Source organism: Cupressus sempervirens, chromosome 3 (genome assembly GCF_028749045.1).
Source record: "Cupressus sempervirens isolate cs-2001-9-10 chromosome 3, ASM2874904v1, whole genome shotgun sequence".
NCBI classification, from domain to species: Eukaryota; Viridiplantae; Streptophyta; class Pinopsida; order Cupressales; family Cupressaceae; genus Cupressus; species Cupressus sempervirens.
The window spans coordinates 416,037,936-416,057,424 of NC_143120.1; positions in this window are offsets into that span (position 1 = coordinate 416,037,936).

Sequence of the window (19,489 nt, forward strand, 5' to 3'; positions counted from 1 at the left end):
TCTTCCACACTTTCCAACTTTACAAAACTTATTTCATCTTGAATTCTAGATCTCGATCCATTTAAGTACCTTGCAATTTTCTCAATATCATCATCCACATGTCCAAATTTGATGTCTAATCTATAGAATTCCTTACTATACTCCTTCACACTCATGTCCTTTTGTCTAAAATTTTTCATTTTTCTCAACAAGCTAACTTGGTAATGAACATGAAGGAATTTTTTCTTTACCTTGTTCACCATCTTTGACCAAGTTCTAATCTTCTCCTTTCCTCTCCTTTGCCTATCAATTTGTAAATGCTCCCACCATAGTAAGGCATGACCTTTCAACCTAGTAACTACAATCTTCACCTTTCTTTTATTAGGAGTGTTTTCATACTCAAAGAACTTCTCCATATCTGAGATCCAATCCAACACAACATTGGTATCCAATTTTCCATCACAAGGAACAACTTCCACAACAAGCTTTGAATTTACTCTAGACAACACTCTTAATAATCTCCCTTCATCTTGATCTTATTTAGGTTCTAGATTAGGGTTTGGTACTATTGCTTCATCATCACTCATATCATCAAGATGTGCTCCTCTCCTCTGGGTTGTCTCCACAACATCTAATCTGGCTGTAATTTGTCTCAATGTATCTAATATTACATTATCAGTATTTCCTCTACCTCTAACCATTTTTACAAATCAAGTTCCTACAAGATCATAACCCTCTACAAGTTGTAGGTCAAATCCACAGATTTTCCACCCTACAACCAAATCTCAAAAGAGGTTCTACATGATCCAATCTCCACAAGGATGAACTACAAGCTTTGATACCACCTGATGCAAGGAAGAGCTAGGGAAAACTAGGGCCAAAGAGACACACAACTTTTCAAACCACCTTGCAAGAGTTAACACAACAGAAACACAACACACTAAACAACAACCAAAGGAGGAAGAAGAAAAAACACTTATTGATTCGTCAAGTAATTAGCATACATGCCTAGCTATAAGGCTTTCCAGGTTACAACCAAATACAAATACATTCAAATCCAAGAATCAATAGCAAATTCACATTTTCTAGTTCTGCTCCCAAATCATCTCTCCAAAAATTGCCTAATTTTAAGCCTAAACACTCTATTTATACTCGCCAAAATGGCTTACAGATCATTCTAGAACATAGGAAACCCACAAGTCATCTCACAAAAAATATTACTACCTATACTAAATTAAATATGAGTAAAGTCAGCCCAAATTGGAACTAGGCACAAATTACTCGACAAAAGAAAGCTTTTCAAAATTGGCACTTGGCATCTATACGAACTCAGCACCTAAAGGAATCACTCGGCAACAACTCTAAACTTGTCATCCAAAGAAATCAGTCAACAACTAAGGAGCTTGAAAAGAAAAGGAATCATTCGGTACCCAAAGGATCACTCGAAACCCAAAGAATCTTGGCACCCAAAGGATTACTTAGCAACCAGAGACTTGGCATCAATTTAAGAACTCAACAACAACTAACAGAATGAACAAAAGTGCAAGATTACAAGGAAACCCAAGATGCTCCTATATCATCTTGAAAATTTTGAAAAAGATAATTATTGCTGAAAGTGCTTTGGAAACTTGTATTGAGGATGAGAGAGAACTTTTCATGTGCAACATGAGAGCTAGAGAAGCACTATTGTCTACACTTACTAAAGTTGAGTACAACTAGGTAAAAACACTTGATACTTCTTATAAGATTTGGAAAGATTTGGAAAATAGTTTTGAAGGTGATGAACATTCTAAGAAATTAAGGTTACAAAGCTATATTTGTGTGCATTTCAAGATGCTAAAATGATTGAAGATGAATCTATAAGAACATATGTAGGTAGAATATCAAAAATTATTGCAGGTATCAAATCTCAAGGAGGAACCAAGGAAGATGATGAGGTGATTTGGAAGATATTGAAGAGCTTAACACCACAATGTAAGCAAGTAGTTCAAATGATACAGTTGTTGATCTCTTGTACCAAATATTTCAGAAAGAAAACATTACTTGGGAGATTAGAAGTAGTTGAGAATGAGCTTAGACAATCTAGAGAATTATCTAGAATAGAGACAACTTTTGGTGCCCTAAACATTCGACCTAGTTTATCAAGGAGCATGAGTGCTAGAGGATATTTTGCTATCAGTAGTAGATCTAATGAGGACAAAAAGATAGAAGAAAGAGTAGCCCTTCTAGTAAGAAGATAAAAAGATGGTAAGAAAATCTTTAAATGTTGGACTTGTAATGAATTTGGTCATTATGCATCTAAGTGTCCTAAAAGAGAAAAAGTATAAAGGAAATTTCAAACCTAGAAGAGATAGAGATTGTTTATATGAAAATGAAGAAGATGAACTTGATGAATAAGTAGTAAGTGCTATTGATGATGAAATAGGATTTGTAGCTATTAAAGGAGAAAGTCTAGAGAAAATGGCTTTTGTGTCATAGGTTGAAAATAAATCTAATTGGATAACAGATAGTGGTTGTTCACATCATATGACTAGTGATATGAATAGGTTTGTTGACTTCAAAAATTATGATGGAGGCATTGTCAGAGTTGAAAACAATGCAGCTTGCTATGTGAAAGGTATTGGATCTATAACTCTTGATGGTAAGACTAACACTAAGGATGTATATTTTTTGATGGTTTGAAACATAATCTTTTGAGTGTTGGACAACTAGTGGATAAAGGTTATTAGTTACAATTCATAGAGAAGAAATGCATGATCAGAGACAAAGATGGGAAGGTAATTGGAACAAGAACCAGATCTAGAGGTAATGTATTTTAACTGAATCCCACTGAAATGACATGTTTGGTTGCAAAGGTAGATGAGAGTTGGTTATGGCATAAGATATTTTGTCATATAAACTTTGACAGCATTGTGAAAACTAGTAGTACATTTGCAATTAGAGATTTTCCTAAGATTGTAAAGCCTACTAATACTATTTGCAAGGAGTGTGTATTGGCAAAGCATACCAGAACTTCTTTTCCCAGCAAGAAGTTCACTACTACAAAAAAGTTGGAGATTGTGCACACAAATCTTAGTGGTCCTACGAAGACTAAAGGATTCTATGGTGAAAGGTTCTTCATGATTATTATTGATGGCTTTTCTAGAATGATGTGGGTTACATTTCTCAAAGAAAAATCTAAGGCATTTGATAAGTTCAAAATATTCAAGAATAGAATTGAGAATGAATTAGGTTTGAAGATTAAATTTTTAAGATCAGATAGAGGAGGAGAGTTTACATCAAATGAGTTTAATATCATTTGTGAAGCTAATGGAATCAAAAGACAATTTTTAGCTCCTACAACCCCTAAAAAAAATAGCATTGTAGAAAGAAGAAACAAGTCAATAACATAGGTAGCAAGAGCTATGTTAGCTGAGAATGATGTATCCAAGATGTTTTGGAGAGAAGATGTGAATATAGCAGTCTACATTATGAACAAAGTGTAAGTTAGGAAAGACACAAACAAGAAACCTTATAAATTGTGGTTTGGTCACTAATCTACAGTTAAGTATTTTAGAATTTTTGGCAATAAATGTTATATCAAAAGAGATGATGATGTTGGTAAATATGATGCTAGAAGTGATGAAGGTATGTTTCTTGGTTATTCATTGAAAATCAGAGCTTATAGATGTTATAATATAAGAACTAAGACTATTGTTGAAAGTGCAAATGTAAGAGTTGAGAAATTTTGGGTACAAGAAAGAATAGTTAACTACAATTCTGATGATGAGAATGTTGTTGTTACTAAACCAAGGAATGATGAAGCATTCTTTGAGACTAACAATGATTTGTAGAATGAAGGAGAGCTAAGGCAGGAACAAATTTTAGAACCTAGAATAGAGCTAAGAGTTGAGATAATAACTCCTACTTCTAGTAATTTAGCATGACAAAGAATCATCCACCAAAGTAAATCATCGGTAGCAAAGATTAAGGTGTGATGACAAGAAGCACAATCAATGAAGAACTATGTCTTATATCTCAAGTAGAACTAAAGAATGTAGATGAGGCATGTAAAGATGACTATTGGAAGCAAGCTATGAAATAAGAATTGGATCAGATAGTGAAAAATGAGACATGGGAATTGGTCCCTAGACTAGCAGGTAAGAATGTGATAGGAACAAAATGGGTATTCAGGAACAAGATGAATGAACAAGGTGAAGTTGTAAAGAAAAAAGCAAGATTTGTATGTAAAGGTTACTTACAATAAGAAGGAATAGACTATGATGAAACCTATGCTCTTGTGGAAAGAATAGAAGCAGTAAGGTTATTCTTAACCTATGCAGCACATAAGAAATTCAAAGTGTAATAGATGTTGGTCTCAGAATTGGTTTTGACAATTGAGTGTCAACAGACTTAAGAAATTTCTAAGTTGATGCCAAGTATAATATATATGTCAAGCTACAGTATGTGTCGAGCCAAAAAATCAATAGGAGTCAAGTTATTTAGCTGCCAAGTAGATAGACAGTGCCAAGAAAGTTTCAAGTGCCAAGTGACATTTGATGTCAAGCTAGTATATGCACCAAGTAAAGTATAGGTGTTGAGCAAGAATGAAATACTATAGGAGCCAAACAAGACTTAATTCCTATAGTGCCGAGCAAGACATAATTCCTATATGTGTCGAGCATTAGTAATCAATAAGTGTTGAGTAACACAGAATCAACATAAGAGTTTGTGCCCTTACAAACTCAGAGTAAACCATTTTTTGAGCCAACATATGATGAATCTCGAAAGATTAAAAGATAAGATTGAATCTATTACATTCCCTATGCAATCAATCAGAAAAATAGAAAGATTTGAGTGGGAAAGATGGATGAATCTCCATCATAGATTCATACCTAACCCTAAGTCTCAAAACCTTGTTAAGGAGGTTGAAACCTCATAATTCAATATTGTATGGAATACATGAAAGAATTCTAGCAAAGTTTGAAGGGAAGTGAAAGGGGTGAAAAGACTTAGAAGAAGGACAACATTACAGTATCAGTCAACAAATCAGTGAACATCATAACAAAGTATCAACACTTCAAACAAAGTTATATTAGATCAAGAAGGATCAAATAAAATTGGATAGAACAAGGATCTAAAATCAGCAATTGAAGATTTTAAGTCATCAAGTCAACACATTCTACAATACTTTCTAGCCATTGTATTAGGAGAATGAAAATCTTATGAAGATAGGTTGGTTTAACAACCATATTGTAAATCCTTTAATAGGGTGGCATTCCAAGTGAATGTTTGTAAATCCTTTAGATAGATCACTTTTAATAGGGTGTTAGAGCCTTTAATAGGGTAGGCCTTTCATAGGGCAAACCATTGTTGATGGTCAAAGTTTGTAATCTTAACCAATTACATATTGTTGCAGTGATAAGTTGTGGGTGTCATCCCCACCCCAATGTGATTGATTTCAGCTAAAAGTTTTAAAGCTTAAAATTTTGTTACTTATGATTCACACCCCCCCCCTCTCATAAGTAAATCTTCCCACTTGTGAATTCCAACAATTGGTATTAGAGCCAAGTTCTTACAAGGAGAAGCCTTACAACTTGAAGAAAAGATCCAGAAATGGAGGTCTATAAGCTTGGGAAGATTATAGAGAATTAGGAGATTGACATACATCTCATTCTATATTCTTTGGAGGAAGATAGGGAAGAATTGAGGAAATCCCTAAAGAGAAGAAGAGAGATTGTCACAGCTAAGAATGATAAACAGTGCAAGGAGATTGACACCTCAAAAGTGTTTGCCAATGGAGATTCCAAGGAGTTTAATGCAGCAACAGTAGACTTGATGGAGAAGAATAGAGCTCAAGTAGAAGAGATCAGAACTCTCAAGATTGAGCAAGAATCACAAGCCATGATGCTTTGTGAAGTGACTAAATAGAAGAAGAGAGCCATTGAAGATAAAGCTATGATAGAAGATGACAAGAGAAACCTAGCAAAAAAATTGGAGGAAAAGTCAATTAGGCTTGCAAGAATTTCCAACATGTAGCTAGACACCCTAAGCCAAATGATGAATGTCCATCATGAGTTGAATGTTAAAGACATTGAGATCTTCACACTGAAGATGCAAAATGAACAACTACAAAATGACTTGAGAAGAGAAAAGGAAAGTGTAGAAAGCTTCAACAAACCTAATGAAGCCATCAAGTATTTTGAATAGCTACTAAAATCACCAAGATCCAGTAATGACACTTCAGGACTAGGATACACCAACACTGAAAAAGGAGAGTCATCCAAGACTACAGAAATACTGAACCACTTGTCATTTTTGTGGTAAAAAAGGACATACCTCTAATGTGTGCAGGAGCAAGAATGCTAATCAGCATGACAAACCTAAGAATATGGGTCACTATCACAAGTGCAATAAGCAAGGTCATCAGGCACATGACTGTAGGACTAGAACCATCAGAACACCAAGATTTGAAGGTCACTACTACAATTGCAAGAAGTATGGACATAGAGCCTTTGAGTGCGAATCAAAGCCTATGTGGACACCAAACCAACCAAAAAAGACCAAAATTCATGGACATTACTATAATTGGGACTAGAACATCGTGAAAAGTTGTCACTACTATCAAGAGTATGGACACATTCCTGAAAACTACATAAGAACACATTTTAGTGGAAGCTACAACAGATGGTTGAGCCAAACTACATGCTTCAATTGTTTGAAGACTAGTCACATCAATAAGAATTGCCCAACAAGGTCAACAACACCCAACTCTAAGTTCAACAAAGGAAAAGGAAAAGTAGATGTTGAGCATGTTAGAGGAGAAATGAATAGAACATGGAAACAAAAAGATGGATGCAGCACATCCAATAGAGGGGTCACTTCACCTAAAGGGTCAAGTGGTCACACTACATCCAACTAAACAAAAGAAGGTATGTGGAACTGATATTTAAATTTTTTATCATACATTATTTCCAAGACAAGTAAGTATTGAAAATGATAGATTAGCATGAATAAAGATGCAAAGTTAAAACTTCAAAATTTTCACATTGTTGCTGAGTGAGGAAAGTTGCCTTTAGTTGCCAAGTTGTTGACAGAACGAGTAGAAGTTGAGTGGTTAGTTGCTACCAAGTAAAATTGTGCTAGTTATAGCTAAAGCTAAGTAAGGGAAACTCCAGTATATGCCAAGTAATTGGAAATTAGTGGAAGCTAAATAAAGCAGAATTGCATAAGGATCCAAGTGGATAGCTATACAAGCACTAAGCATTAAATGCTATGAAATGAAGGGTATATGGTTGATTTTTTTTTATCATTTTTCATTATCATGATCACAATGCAAAAGAAAGAAGAGAGAAAAAAGGATTTCCAAGTAGAGATTCAAGCATTTGAGCAGATTCCAACATAGATTCAACATCATTTCATCAATTTTAAGGTATTTACACTTGTGTCGAGCTACGCAGTTTTGCTATTTCTAAGTTTTGAAACCCTAGATTGCAAAAATGGCCTCTACCTCTAGGAAACCTCAAGAAAAAGAATCATTTGAGGTTTAGTTAGTGAGAAATGAAGTTAAGTAGCTAGATTTTAGACCTATTCCCAAAGTTGCCTACAAAAATGACCTTGTCGAAGCTTTATCCGTGATTCCACCTAAAGTGGTGATGGTGCAAGATGTACGAAGGTGTTACAATTGCAAGATTTGTGCAATAGGTGATATGGAAATTAGGGATGCATATGAAAAATTGTGTGAGAATGGATTTTTGAAGGAAGAATTTCAAATTTTTGAGAGGAAGGGCTTAGCCCATGCCCTAGATTTTCCAACTGTGTTCAAGATGAAATGGATTAGAATTGTGTTGAGTTAGATCCATGATGGAAGCCTTTGGTTGGAGGATGGACCCATTAAAATATCCAAGAGAATTATACATAGGGTGACCAGGTATCCAACCCCAGAATGGCCAAAAGCCCTAAGGAGTGATTCTAAAGAAGCTATAGAGAAAAACACTGGTGCAAAATGGAACAAGAGAGGGATGACAATAGACACAATCAAAGACCCTCTTGTTGAATTTGTAGTTAGAGTGATATCCCACAAATTTTACCAATCAAGTTGAGGTAACAGTGTTCCCTGTATTGTAGTGGACATTGGTTACAAACTTGTCAAGAAGGATCATACTTATGATCTAGCTGAATTGCAACTATAACAAATTATGGAGAATTTGGGAGCTATAAGAAGAACAAAGGGAGCTCAATGTAAATTTGGAGCAATTTTGATATGCACATTTTGCTATGTTTAGAATGAATTCCCCTCTTTTGGAAAAGTAAGCTGGAAGACAAACAGGTCAATAGTAGTACAGGTGAATGAATACATTGAACAAATGGGGGCAAATTTTGAGACCATAATGACTAGCTACTTTGAAGACTTTAAGAAGTCAATGAAATAGAGACTCAAGATACCTATTTCATTAGTTGAGAAGCACATTAATGACATATGTTTTCTAGTGGATATTGATTTCACATACATCCAAGCAGAAGTACCAAGGATAAGATGGCTGAGGCCACTTGGATATGAAACCAATATTGATGAGGCATTTGCAACAATCACTACTCTTCTTGCAAAGGAAGTAGATATAAGTGCCCAACCCTTTGGCGCTTATGATATTGTAAGATCCAAGGTGGATATGGAATTGAAAACTACTTCGATCGTGAAGAAAAAGGATAAATTGGTCAAGCAGCTTAAGGAAAGATTTGGTGAAGGCACTGTAGAAGGTGAGGAGGAAGAAGAAGAAGAAGGTGAAGATGAAGAAGAGTATGATCAAGGCCCACTTACATTGATACAAAGTATGGGAGAAGATGGAAAAGAGGTAGAAGGTGCTGAGGAGGAAGAACAAGCCAAGGAAGCACCTACCAAGCCTAAGCCAAAGAAGATAAAGACACAAAAATAGCCTGCAACTCAGCTTAGAAGAAAAAAATAGCTAAACCTAGCCTAGCAAAACCCACCACAAGGATAGGCACAAGAGCTACAACAAAGGTGGCTAAGGAATAGGAAAGGAAGAAGGCCATGGTATAGGAAGGACCAGCCCAGAAGAAGTAGAGAAGAAAATATGTGGCACATCCTTAATCAAACAAAGAAAGAACGGAGTCTAATGATGATGGACAGTTCAGAGTGGTAAGTCACATCACTAAGTCTGATCTAGAGAATATATGTGACAATATAAGAGATAATATAGACTTGTTTGGCTTGAAAGGCATTGACTTTAATAAGTTAAGTAGAGAAGAATAGAACATAGTGGAAGAATCAATTTACACTATGATGGCCAAGTTCAAGAATACTCCACTTGAACATAACAATACAATGCCTAAGGAGTTATATTCAATTATAGAGAATAAATGGCATCATTACTTAAATATGGAAAAGGAAATAAGAGAGTCAACATTGGCTCATGTTAAGCTTGAACTTACTAAAGGGAAAATAAGTAAGGCAAATAAGAAGCATGGGAGAAAACCTGCACCCAAGTATAGAGCCTTTAGTATATTGTAGTATAAAATTGAAGATGTTGTGAAAAAGTCCACACAAATGTGAAAATTGATTTATGGGCTAACAACAGTGAATGAAGGAGAAGCAGACTCCTTTGAAGGTAGAAATAATGATGACGAAGAAGAGGAAAATGATAAGGAAGAAGAAGGAGAAAAAGAAAAGGAAAATGTTACAGCGGAGAAGGAAACTCAAAAGGTTGATATGGCAACTACCGAGGAGCAGCAACAAGAACAGAGTGTGCAAGACACACAATTGCTAGCACCAAGTCCTCTACATGTAACTCCCAGACCTATAGATATAGTAATTATATAGGATGTTCCTGACACTTCTAGTTAGAAAAATAAACCCATTGACTGCAAAGGACCTTAAAAATATCCTTCACTAGACTACTCTATAATCATAGTTATGTACTAACCTAGTCTTGGTGAGTGTGGAAGAACTACAAAAGGTAGTAGCTGACATTACAAAGGAGAAGGTGAATCCACAAGAACCGCCTTCGCGTATCCAAATAGCTATAAGTGGACAACCACAAGAGCAAGATGCATAAGATACACCAGCTAGGGTTGATTCCACAGTACTAGACACAATAATTGATGAGGAGAAAGCAAAGGATCAAATAGAATAAAAGGATACCTCTATTTCTACTACATAAGGACAAGGTGCACCACCTCAAATAACAATAATTGATCAAGGTAGAACAAAATAGGAGGAGACCCTTAAGGAGAAAGAACAAGAGGCAATACAAACACTGATAAATTTCCCTACAACAAGGACCCCTATAGGAACAACACAACAACTGAGCAATGAAGTAGTACCACTTCATGTTTCTGCACCAGGCTCAAGCTCTACCAAAGTTGCAAGGGTACTTCACTATGGAGACCATACTCTTGATGAAGAGATAGTCATTCCTAGGTATGACTATAAAACCATGAGTATAGATTAGATAAATGACATGCAAGAGGCACTAGAGAAGAAGAAGAAACAAGAGATACTCATAAATGAGTACAAGCAGATGCAAGCATTGATAGAGATAAAAGACATCTTTTTAGATGCCTTCATCTTGCAAGTACCTAATAAAACCAATCCAATTATGGAACAATTACCCAATATAGTGGACTAGGTACAAAATGAAGACCTAGAGACTAATGCAAAATTATTAGAATGGTCTAAAAGGAAGTTCCAAATGAAGGTGAATGAATGAATATTAAGTGAAATAGCACTATCTTGGGTGGAGCTAGCCAAAAAGATAGAAAAGGTAAAAGCAATACTTGAGAACATATTCTCATTGCACTCAAAGTTGTGTGATCCATCAATTTTCACACAAGAGACTAGCCAAAGGATAATGAGCTTGGAGAGGAACCTAAAAATATCAAGCATGTAGCTACCAAAGGATCCAACTTAGAGTGAGAAGCATTTTCAAACTATGTTTCACACTCAGAAGGAACTAGCTATGTTAATAGTAGATGAGGCAAATATAAAGGCCAAGTTGATACAAATTCAATCTGTTATCACCCCTCACATGGAAGTTTTGTAGGAGGAATTGGCCTATGTTGAGAATGCTTTAAAGAAAGACCCCAATATTTCTACACTAGAAGGTCTAGTTCACCTTGCAACTGAGATAGCCATCCAACTTAAAGCACTGGAAATTGTACTAGACAATTGGGATGCTACTCTAAAGATTGTTATCGAGGTAAATAAATCCTTTTTGGCTAAGTATTCAGTTAATGTACAGAACCCTTTGACATAAGTGTCAAAAAGGGGGAGATAACATTTTGGAGGAGATAAAACTAAGGGAGATAAGGAGATAAATTTTGAGAAATAATAAAGCCAAAAGGATACAATAACTGCAAGGAAAGATGTGTGAAATGGGGAACAAAAATAGAGCAAATAGAACAGGATAGATAAGGTAGAATGATAAGGAAAAGCATAATCAACATGAGACAAATCTAGCATGAGAAGTTGTGGATACAACAAAGGCACATCAGCTCAAGGGAAGATATAAATTTTGAATAGTTTTGAAGTTTTGTATATATGTTGAACAAGATGTTTATTATACTCATAGAGATTAGATTCATAATGTTTAGTTAAGTGTTTTTGACACTCATGTCAAAGGGGGAGATTGTTGGTCTCAGATTGGTTTTGACAATTGAGTATCAACACACTTAAGAAATTTCTAAGTTAATGCCAAGTATAATATAAATGTTGAGCTATAATATGTACCAAGCTAGAAATTTAATAAGGGTTGAGTTATTCAAATGCCAAGTAGATAGACAGTTTCGAGCAAGTTTCAAGTGTTGAGTGACAATTGATTCTAAGCTAGTATCTGTGCCAAGTTAAGTATAGGTGTCGAGCAAGACTAAATTACTATAGGAGCTGAGCAAGACATAATTCCTATATGTGTCGAGTATCAATAATCAGTAAGTGTCAAGTAACACAGAATCAACATAAGTGTTTGTGCCTTCACAAACTCAGATGTAAACCATTTTTTGAGCTAACATATGATGAATCTCGAAGGATTAAAAGATAAGATCGAGTCTATTACATTCCCTATGCAATCAGCATGCAACCAATTAGAAAAATGGAAAGATTTGAGTGGGAAATATGGATGAATCTCAATCGTAGATTCATACCTAACCCTAAGTCTCAAAACCTTTATAAGAAGGTTGAAACCCCATAATTCAATATTGTATGGAATACATGAAAGAATGCTAGCAAAGTTTGAAAGGAAGTGAAATGGGTTAAAAGACTTAGAAGAAGGATAGCATTGCAGTATCAATCAATAGATTAGTGAACATTAGAATAGAGTATCAGCACTTCAAATAGATTTATATCAAATCAAGAAAGATCAAATCAGATTGGACAGAACAAGGATCTGAAATTAGTAATTGAAGATTGTAAGTCATCAGGTCAACATATTCTACGATATTTTCTAGCCATTGTATTAGGAGAATGAAAAGCCTATGAAGATAGGTTGGTTTAATAGCCATATTGTAAATTCTTTAATAGGGTGACATTCCAAGTGAATGTTTGTAAATCCTTTAGACAAGTCACTTTTAACAGGGTGTTAGAGCCTTTAACAGGGTAGGCCTTTCACAGGGTAGACCATTGTTGATGGTCAAACTTTGTAACCTTAACCAATTACATATTACTGCAGTGATAAGTTGTGGGTGTCATCCCCACCCCAATTTTACCTTTTCATTTTGGAGGGTTTTTGGGTGATCAAATCTTGTGTTATCTAATTTCATGCATGTCTTTACTTTCATGTAAATTAGATGTGTTACATACATGTGATCGATTTCAGCTAAAAAATTTATAGCTTAAAAGTTTGTTACTTCTAATTCACCCCCCCTGTTCCCACTTGTGAACTCCAACATCAAATGGATGTTAAGTCAACATTTCTAAATGGAGAACTTGAAGAAGAGGTATACATGGAACAACCTAAAGGTTTTTCTTTAACAGATGACAAGGACATGGTATGTAGGTTGAAGAAATAGTTGTATGGCTTAAAGCAAGCACTCAGAACTTGGTATGGAAGATTGGACAAGCATTTGATAAAACTTGGATTTAGCAAAGGTATGGCAGATAGTAGTCTTTACTAGAAAGAAATAGACAATGGATTGATGATTTTGGTAATATTTGTTGATGATATCATATTTGGAGGAAATGATGATGAAAGTGACAAATTTGCAAAAGAAATGAAGAAATTTTTTTAAATGAGTATGATAGGAGAGGTGAAAAAATTCTTCGGATTATAGATTGTGCAAGATAAAGAAGGAATCTTTATTTCTTAGAATAAGTATTTGAAAGATCTATTGAAAAGGTTTGGTTTGGAAAAATGTAAACTAGTTGGAACACCTATAATAACTGGACACAAGTTATCTACAAAGGATGAGACACCTACTATTGAATAGAAGAAGTACAAATCTATGATTGGAGGATTGCAATAGCTAACTCACACAAGGTCGGATATAGCAAATGCAGTTGGAATTATTGCAAGATTTCAAGTTGATCTTAGAGAAGCACATTATGAAATAGTTAAAAGGATATTTAGATATCTAAAGAGAACACCAAATTTTAGATTATGGTATGACAGATCTAATGATTTCACTTTATATGCTTATACTTATGTTGATTGGGCATGCAGTATGGATGATAGAAAGAGCACCAGTGGTGGAGCTTTCTTTCTTGGATGAAGATTGGTTTCTTAGTTAAGCAAGGTGTAGGACTGTACCTCACAGAGTATAGTAGAGGTAGAATATGTTGTAGTAGCAAACAATTGTAATCAAGTTGTTTGGATGAATTAGATGCTGAAGGATATAAGGATAGAGTTTAGTGAACCTGTTGTCATACATTGTGATAACTCAAGCATAGTGAATATGTGTAAGAATCCAATATTGCATTCTAAGGCTAAGCACATTTGTATCAAATATCACATGTTGAGAGAGAAAGTTGCAAAAAAGAAAATTAGATTGGAGTATGTAAGCACCAAAGAGAAGACTACATATATTTTCACCAAGCCTCTTCCCAAATAGACTTTTGAGTATTTGTGAGGTATGTTGGGGTTATGTCCCTACCTACATCAAAGTAGAAGATGCAAGAGTGCACCAATCTAGTGTTATAGAGCACTATTGTTTGTCTGAATTGAATGCTGATGCTTCCTATATGGGGGAGTATCTGTGATGGATAGGGTCATCTAGGACTCTTGATAGATGTTATTTTGAATAGTGTCTTTGGACACTTAAGCAAGTCAAAGGTAGTTGTTGTAGAGATAGATAGTTGCTAAAACCTTTAACATTGATTTCAATGGGGGAGAGATTACAGCATGAAAAATAGTTTGATATAGAGCATATTGAGGTATATCAATGGGGGAGAATGATTGATGAAGAGGATTTGAAATAAAGGATAATAGTCTTTAATGTTGCTATTCTTGGAACTAGATGTTTTTCATCTATGTTACAATTAATGCCAAAGGGGGAGATAGTTAGAAGCATGACTGTTAATAATACTTCTATGGGGGAGTATTGTAGAAATATGATTAGATCATTATCATGATGATATGTTACATTCATGACTGTGTTTATCATTGATATCAACATAGCAGTTTTCTATGGTATTTGACAAAAGAACGACAGTAAAGATCAAGTTGGTATAGATAGATTGTTGATTATTTTTACTAAGAGAGGTTAAAGGGAGAGACTACTAAGTGTCTAGTATATACAGCTAACCTTGGAAGCATAAGATATTAAGTCTGGAAAAAGTTATGCAAGTTTTGGTGAAGATTTTTCTGAGATAGAGTTTACAAAAGCATGTTCTAGTAAACTTGTTATATCTCTTAGCAAATTTGTTATTTTGAGAAGCAAGGTTAAAGGCATTTAGAAGACATGTTGGATATGATGTGGTTAAGCTCACTCATCATAATATTACACGTATGGAAATTTATTCAAGTTACAAGGAGACAGATTAAAGTTATCGCTAAGTGTAACATGTTCTTAGTGAGGTCCTATAATAATTAATTGAGAAGGTGTAATAGTTGACTTAGGGAATTTTTTTTATGGGTTCAGTATAAAGGGAGGACATTTTCCATTTTTATGTATAAGTGTATGAATGATTGCAAGAAGCAAAAAGAGTAGAAGAGAAGAGAAACAAATTAGTATTCGAGGATAAGTAGAGCATAGCAAAGTTGAAGAAAACTTCATTATTGAAGTTTTATTGTGAGATCTGAGGTTTGATATTTGGATCCAAGGTTCATAGTATAGTCTACAAGATCTTATAGGACAGAGGAAAGAGGTTAAATTATAGTATAAATAATTATTCTGCAAGGAATAGTTGAGAGATCAGTTGGATAGTGAAGTTTAGTGGTCTTGCCCTAGAAGTTGTTTGGACAATGGGTTCTTTTGCCTTCTATAACTCCTAACAGGGTTGGCACAACTCCTAACAAGGTTGACACAACTCCTAATAGTGTAGGAATCTCCCAATAGAGATTCAAAGTCTCCTAACAGGGACTCTTATGTACTAAATGTGTTTATAGACTCCCAACAGCCAGGTCCATCCTCTAACAAGGAATATATATATATTAATATATCTTGTGGGCATCATTCCCACTGGTGTTTTCCCTTTGATCAAGGGTTTCCCTAGTTAAAAAATATAGTGTAATTGTGTGTGTGCTTCTTTTTATGGTTTTTGTTTACTTTCATTAAATGGTTAAGATTAATTAAGGTTGATAAATGTTTTAATTGGATAACTAATTCACCCTCCCTCCCCCTCTCAAATATCTCGGTGGACTATTGTTTCTAACATATTATACATCCCAATATGCTAATGTTTGTTCAAAAGGGATGTTGGGTGTTAACATTACGTGTTTTAATGTTTGGAAAAATTATGTTAATTTATTCTTGGCAAGTTACTTAACACTAAGATTCTAATGTTTGTTATACAAGGTTGCAACCTTTATATTTAACAAGTCCACTTTATTTCATAACATGGGGCATCTTTTCTTGTTGCCACCCACTAGTACCCATTTTTAATGAAATGTACATTCTTGCATGCATAGTGGTTTTCAAAAGGCATCACTATTGAAAGGAGATCATTATGTAAAACTTCTCTACGAACACGCTCTTGTTACATTCTCTATGAATGAAAGTTCCTTAAAGATGCAAACCTTGAAGGTAAATATATGGTGTAGCTCCACGCTCTTGGTGTGAGTCTACTTATGGGTTCATCATTGAGCCCACTGGTTATTTGTAGAATTTTGGATGAATGAAATGAAATAATTCTAGGTGTTCAAATGTGAGGTTTTGTTTGCAATCTCAGTGACTATTGCTTCTCAAATGTATGATCACTTTTTCTTATTGAGGAACATTGTCTGGGTGAAAGTTTATGTAGCTTCTGTGTGCCTAGCTTGTTTTTGTTTTGGTGAGTTTGAGATTCTTTGAACACTTTCTTCCATTAGGTGTCAACTCCTTCACCTTAGGATTGAGTTGGTTCTTAATGCATAGTTGGGCCCAAGTTGCATACATGCATGAGATGCTTGCTATGGTAAATCAATGTTGTTGTAGGTGTATCAAACAAAGGAGATGAAAGCTCTGACTTTAATAATTTGGTTTAGCCTAGATGTTGGAGCACAATAATTTGCCTCAAATTACAATTGTAGCTAGAATCCTTAGTTACCTAGCTCCTGAGTGTGTGATGACCTGAGTGTGTGATGACAAGAAGAACAAGCCCTGAATTAGATGTTGATAGTTTTGGGGTTGTGGCCTTGGAAATTGCTATAGGAAAGAGAGCAGTAGATGTGAGCTTACAAGAACATTATATGAGGCTTGTAGAGTGGGTATGGGATCTCTATGATTAAGGAAAAGTTTTGGATGTTGTAGATATAAAGTTAAATGGGGAGTTTGAGAAGGCTGAAATGAAACAAGTGGTAGGGATAGGGTTGTGGCACTCCCATTTAGATCTAGCTGCAAGACCCAAAATGAGGCAAGTGGTAAAGTTGTTGAAGCTAGAAGATCGAGTTCCTAATCTTCCTCTAGAGATTCATACCTATACCATAGAGTATCATCCCATCATTCTAGACCTACAATGAATGAAATTGATTAATTAATGAAGGTATGTTAGTTTGAGCTTCACTTGGTTTCAAGAATAATTTAATATTCTCTACTTAACAAGGCCAACCATGTGAAGGTGGAAGCTTACTTAGCCTCACCCCCCTCCCCCTAACATCAATCTAAATTCCCCATTAACAACCAATTGCATAGACATCATTCATTCATTCATCCATTTATGAACTATAACATTCAACCAATACGATCACATAACATTCATTAATATGATATAAAATTCATTAATATGCAATACTAATCAAGACTTCATTAACACATAAAAATATTCATTAACATGAGATAAAAATCAATATTAATACGCAACATTCATAGATAATTACTTTAAATAATGTTCTTTCATTATCAAACAAGGTTTATCAAAGAGCACTTTTTAAAAATCATTTCTTCTTTTTGTTTTTCTTAGATTTCTTAAGGAAAAGGCTGATAGGAGCATCAATATCATTCTCATTCTCCTCCTCTTGTGGTACATGTAATGTCAAATTATGATGTCTCCTCCTATTTTGAGGAGCACGACGTTGCTGCACTAAAGCAAGCTATGTTGCAATAACAAGTAAATGGGTTAAATTGGCATACTCTTTTTCTTTTTTTACTATTGCAAGTATTTGATTAACCAACAGAACATAACATGCATTTTTCTTACCTGACAATGCCACATCATGTACAATAACATTTTGATCCACCGCCACCTCCACATTCACCAATCAACAAAAATTGTGGCCCCCTTCAACGTGACCATGTTGCCTACAATGACTTTGGGTTGTTGTGATTAGAATTCTTTGATTCTTTAAGCTCTTACACTCTTTGCAAGGAAAAATATGTTTATCAACTTTTCTTCAATACTGAGACCACAATATAGTAGTTGTCTTAGTATTTTGTTCCGGGTTCATATTGCCAGGTGTGCTCTTTCTTCATAGGAAAATATATCTGCAAAATTATTGAGCATGTTGTACTTAATGTATATATTTGCACATATGGCTTTGAAAGAAAAATTTGGTGTAATTAATATGTATATCTGCAAAAATATTGGACATGTACTTAATGTTTATATCTACACATATGGTTTTGAAAGAAAAATTTGGTCTAATTAATGTGTATATCTACAAAAATATTGGACATATTGTACTTAATCTTTATATTTGCTTATATGGTTTTGAAATAAAAATTGGCCACCTCACTCAAATTTACCCATATTATAATCAATGAAAGATTTATGCTTACAATGCTCTTTGTTAATATCCTCCTTTGTGTCACTTCATTCTTAATTCTTCTTGAAGATGTAAATTCATAAATATTTTTTATTTCACTGGTTTCTAAACTTCATCAGTAAAACACCTAATTCTTGGTTTTTGAGTGTTTTGGTGTTCAATAATGGAAAAAATATTTGTTTCACCTTAGACATACATATCCTACCATTCCTAAAGGTTTGGGATCCTTTGGTGTCCATTAGGATTAAAAATGGAAAAAGTTGTCATATTTGACAAGAAATTGTAAATATGCAAAAATGCAATTTTGGAAAAGTTGTCAAAAATGCCTTTTTGGCCTCCCAATGTTCATAACCATCAAAAGTTAGTTTAAACTGATTGGATGAAGGTATTTAATACTCTTTATGTCCATTTGATAACTAATCATCAAGTTTCACAGAAGAATCAACATTTTATGAAGGGAAAAACTTGAGACCAAATTTTGAGTCAATTGGAAAATTAGAAGGTACATCAATCATACTTATTTGGATTTGTGATAACCCTCATTGTTAACCTAAGAACAAGATAGCAATGATCATCATAATGACCCATCAATTATAACCATTACAAGAGGTATTGATTAGGAAGATTGAACATCAAAGGACAAATTTTATCACACCATTCAAATGTTCCCATGTTTGCATCAAACAACATAAATGCAACCATAGTTGTGTGTGTACATATGTATGTAGTTTCCTATTAGCAAATAGACAGTCACATTATCAACAATTAACATGATATTTTCTTTATCACCACCTATGGAAGATTAATCAGATAATGACGAAAGATTATAGATAAATTTAACTTAAACAGGTCCAGTGAACTCACTCTAATTAGAAATACAAAGATTTTCCCTAATAGTATTGCCATCCATTTAATAACATCTCTTAGAACTAAAGAAAATTCATTTGGCACGATAATGTATGGGATAGTTAAAGAGAATTGATTTGAAGATAATGTATGTGATAAAGAAAACACACACTTCATATCAGAGAATAAATTATGTGCATACTTTCATAGTATACAAGGAGCTTGTCACTAAAAAAATGTTTTTCAATGGAGGCAAAAATTATGGGGGACATCATTATGGCAGAGTTGTTTCTGCCTATCTCTAATGTAAATTTAAGATTATTGAACTTGCTATAGTA